The following is a 5,067-nucleotide window of genomic DNA, read 5'->3' on the forward strand; positions in this document are numbered from 1 at the left end:
ATATGATCAGCGCCCAAGAATCTTCTCCACCCAAGATGGGACCAGGGAGGGCCAGGCAATAGGATCCTCCAAATCCTTAACCCTTATCTCACAAGGATGGTGAAGTTGCAGCTATAAGCCTCCGGGCTTATAGCATCCTGCTTTTCCATCAAGAGTTGTAGCTCAGCAATTAATAATAATAATAATAATAATAATAATAATAATAATAATATACATATATATAAGTATAAATATATATATATATATATATATATAACTATATATCTATATGCATATATATATATATATATATATATATATATATCATATATATGTATATATATATATTATATATATATAATATATATATATACACACACATATATATATATATATATCATATATATGTATATATATATTATATATATATAATATATATACATATATAATATATATATATACATATATATATATATATATATATATATGTGTGTGTGTGTGTGTGTGTGTGTGTGAGTATGAAAGCGTGTATGTGTATAAAAATTAACATCTGACATCTATTTGCTATTGATAAATAGAAAATAGCAAAACTATCTATTAATGATATATTTAATTTTTATACTTGTTGTGTCATCACCAGCCAATGCCTGGCCTCACCCTGGTCCTAGCTTGATGAAGAGGGGGCTTGGGTGGTGAACATATGTATAGTATATATTGGTCAATATTTTGAGTGATGTCGGTCTCTTGCCTCCACCATTCATGAGCGACCTTTAAACCTTAAAATGTAATTTAAACAGAGTTAAGTCATAAAAAAGATATATCTCTTCAAGAGAAAGACAAAAAATTTATTTCTTTGTTACTTCTTCCTCTTCTTCGTTACCCTTGTCTGTCTGGATGACCTTAAAATTAATGGGTCCCCGACTGAGCCTGTTATCCTGCGTTCCTTCCCCATCCAATTATCCGTCATTATTTTCCTCTCACGACGTTTTCCCAGAAAAGATGGCGTCAATTTCATCGAAATTTTCCCTTGGTTTTCTCTTACCCATCTCTTTAGCATCTCTCACCCATCCTATCTAAACAAAAAAGAAAGCCTATCTAGCCGGTAAACTCAAATTCCTCTCTTAGGCCAAAACTATTTCCACCTTTTTGGTAACTTTCAGCTCTAACGATAGAAATTACTCTTTACAAAATACAAAATAAGTACAGAAAACAACAAGGGAATGTTATGTAATCTTAAACCTTACACATATCCACATCCTATGGAAATATAAAAGAAGGTCTATGTAGCCGGTAAATTCAAAATCCTCTCCTCGATCAAGACTTGTCCGGCATAACTTCGCTGATTCAGGAAAAAAAAAAAAAAAAAATCGTCCCTCTCCATTTAAACCTGCACATTGTTCGTTTCCAGATATAATCATCATTAATCCTATGCAATCCCTTCCTCCTTAGAGCGAGTTCTTACAATATTCTTTTGCACGCAAGAAAATAATGTTATATGGTTAAAAATTATACAAAATAAAACTCTAAAAATAAAATATTGGTGCATTAAAATAGTTATTTTAAGTGATATTTATTGCAGTTGGGTTACGTGAACTTTCAAGTAAATCCAAAAATTCCCAGAAGACACTATATATCACAGCCCGAAAGAGACAATGGAGAGGGATGGTAAATATATGGGTGACTTGGATGCGTACAATACATTACAAGAAGATAATCCAGTCGATGGCAAATAAAAAGTAAACATTCACGTGAATTTATAGCTAAACTACCCCAAAGTGTATTACAAAGTTTCTAAAAGGTGCTATAGTCTTATTATAACTTCTTGGTCTCTTCGACTGAAAATTAATTAGATTAAAACAAAAATGGCCTAAAACACGAAAAGCTGCATGCCACACTTTCCACGTTATTGGTGTGAAAATACTCAACTGGATTGAAAAAATTAAATGGACGGCAATCTTTAAAACAGCAGTATAAGCTATAAATAAATGACAATTATTCGAGCAAAAATACTCCATATATCTGTAAATTTTATTAGCATAAAACCCGTTGAAGGATCCCGTCTGCCGCTCCAATATCTCCAGTGTTTGATAACCACCACATAAAAATGCAAATAAATAAGGAAATAACCAACTGTTTACATCAGAATTCACAGGTTGTTTAAGCTCCAAGGCTGAGATGAAAAATATTCAAAGGAGTCTTGAGAATAGGAAATAGATAGGATACAAGCTTTGTTCGTGTAATTTATATATATATATATATATATATATATATAAAGAGAGAGAGAGAGAGAGAGAGAGAGAGAGAGAGAGAGAGAGAGAGAGAGAGAGAGAGAGAGAGAGAGAGAGAGAGAGATTATCGGATACCACTACGCGAGGGACAGCTCATATCAAAATCGGAATTGGTATTGGCAAAACTTTAATTTGTTCTTCAAACATTATTCAACAAAATATAACCATAAAAGAAGAACATTACTCCTGTCTTAAAACATCATAAAACCTCACCTGATGGAAAAGAACAAAATCTTTTGTTGTGACAAATATCTTTTCGATAATACAATATGTACCAGTGTTGACAGAGGTAATGAGCCCACATATTTCTATTATCATACTAAAAATGGAATAACTATATTTTTCTAAACGAAAGAAGTACAAAAAATATTATGTACATCTAACAAGGCACAGACTGTCGAGTCACAAGACACATTTCATTGAATTTTCGTGCAACTAAAATACGTAAAAAACTCAATATTGATTACTTTTGAATATCATCGCTCATTTAAAGGCTTAAAGACGCCTCACAAGTGGCAGAGGTAAGGGACAGTGACAATGTCATAGCAGGACAACACCCCCAGAGAGTCTAAGATTTGATCAGCACCCAAGCCACCTCTCCACCCAAGCAAAGTCCAGGGAGCACCAGCCAATGGCTACTGATGACTCAGCAGGCAGACCTAAAGACTCCCCTAAACCCATCATCCTTAGCTCACAAGAATGGTGAGGTTGCATACAAAACATAATTTCATAAAAAGGAATCATAATAAAGAATCAATAAGTTATCAAAAACATAAGAGAATTATGAATACCAACAAATGCAGAAAAAAAGGTAATATGGATAAATATTTCCTCAGTTTCTCCAAAAATGATGAAGCGAAGTCTACTCCTAGCCACAATTCTTTAGCCCTTTTAAAAGACTTTACGAGGGTTGGGATATTTCAACTAATATTTGTATAAAACAAATAACTAATGACATGGTCCGTTAAAAGCCTAATTCAAGTTGATAAAACGTCGGCCTAAGCCATGTGACAGTCCAGGTACTTGGGAAAATAAACGAGCTCAGTAATATTTTCTTTTTTAATAAAAATAGAAAAACGTACTCAGCATGTCACACGACCTTTTTTAAAAAGGAAATATTGAGTTTTATCATTATTTCTAAGCAGTCATTTTTTCCAAAAAAAAAAAGTTGTCAAGAAAATTGATTAAGGCGTTATATTTTTTTTTCTTGTATCAAGTGGAGGAAGTAATTATGAAAAACTGTTGTTTCTTAACATGAGCAATATCATACATAGAAAAATGAGGGGCCCAAACACTAAATGAATTTAATAGAGTAAAAAGGATTTTTTAATCAAATAGAGCAGGTAAATATTGAATAATGTTTATGAATATGAAAGATATCCAGAATCTGCCGCTGAATCTACGAACTTCATATTTTGATGAAAGAACGATAAGCAAAATTAAAAACACCAAGTTAATAACTAGAAGGAAATAAACAAGTAAATAAGGAAGGGAAATGCGAAACCGTCAACAGTCAAACTGTCACAACCGCCATGAGGAACAACGAGATGATCTCCCTATCTAAAAAAAATAAAACAATATCAAATCTACTTATTTCTTCAACACGATTAAACAGAGCTGATGATGGTAAAAAAAGTGTCCGCGACCTTGCCAGGATTCGAACCTGGAATCTTCTGATCCGTAGTCAGACGCGTTATCCGTTGCGCCACAAGGCCGTTCCTACAAATAAGGATTTAAGGCACTTACTTTTTATCAATGCTATATAAACCTTCTTTACATAACTGCTATTGATAATTCACCACCATTCGAGAAATAAAAATATTAAATTTTCATGTATGGAGATATTTGAAGCGCCCCCCCCCCCAAACTCCCCCCCCCCCCCTTTTTTTTTTTTTAATAAACACGAGCAGTGTAGGACCTTCCTCCCCTTGTTATATTTCAGTGAAACTTTGGGTATGGGCCAAAAGGCCAATGCCACCTAACAGACATACCGCCTCCCCTCACTCTCTCTTCTTCCTATCATGTCCTCACCACTCAACAGGACTTCAACTACACGTAGCATCTTATCCTGTACAATGACATGATTAATAAAGATATAAGAAATTGTCAAATAAGGAGGTATTTCTGTGTTCATAATAAATTGCCATAAGTCCATTTTCCTGAAAAAGACTTTACAACTTGAGGTTCCTTACATGAGAATGGGTAAATAAGTGTAGGAGACAAGTTGGTATTCGAGATTTTCGCTAAATTCAAAGCCAAGAATCATATACTTGTATAGACCTTATTTATAGATAGGTCATGATTACATTGAGCTGATATATAAATATATATATATATATATATATATATATATATATATATATATATATATATACATATATATATATATACATATATATATATATATATATATATATATATATATATATATATATATATATATATATATATATGTATATACGAGTATATACAATAATCCTAAAACGAAAACTTAATTTAGTTGCATCTTCTAACATACCTATGAAGGAGTGTCAGGAATATTTTCATGCTTATTTTCATAAAGTGCATGTGGCACTACATGTTTCTTAATAAGCGTAAATAATGTTGGAATAAAAAATAAAAAGTGACATGGCCCGATTCAGTATTCATAGGGACAAATAACTTATTCATCTTCACGGGTTTTGAGAACAATTGTACGAGATTTACAGAAATCAAAGGTTTTTTTTTTAGAATTGTGAATACTGAGAGCGATAAATGAAAAAGAGAGAGAGAGAGAGAGAGAGAGAGAGAGAGAGAGAGA

At 32.5% G+C, this 5,067-nt stretch overlaps 1 non-coding gene across 1 annotated transcript; it reads right to left on the bottom strand.

Annotated features, from left to right (window-relative positions):
* Positions 1–3,909: 3,909 nt before the first annotated feature.
* Positions 3,910–3,982, bottom strand: TRNAR-ACG (transfer RNA arginine (anticodon ACG)). The gene has a single exon. It is a non-coding gene; the product is annotated as a tRNA-Arg (tRNA).
* Between the last annotated feature and the right edge of the window lie 1,085 nt (positions 3,983–5,067).

The sequence above is a fragment of the Palaemon carinicauda genome, chromosome 3, assembly GCF_036898095.1.
Source record: "Palaemon carinicauda isolate YSFRI2023 chromosome 3, ASM3689809v2, whole genome shotgun sequence".
NCBI lineage: Eukaryota > Metazoa > Arthropoda > Malacostraca > Decapoda > Palaemonidae > Palaemon > Palaemon carinicauda.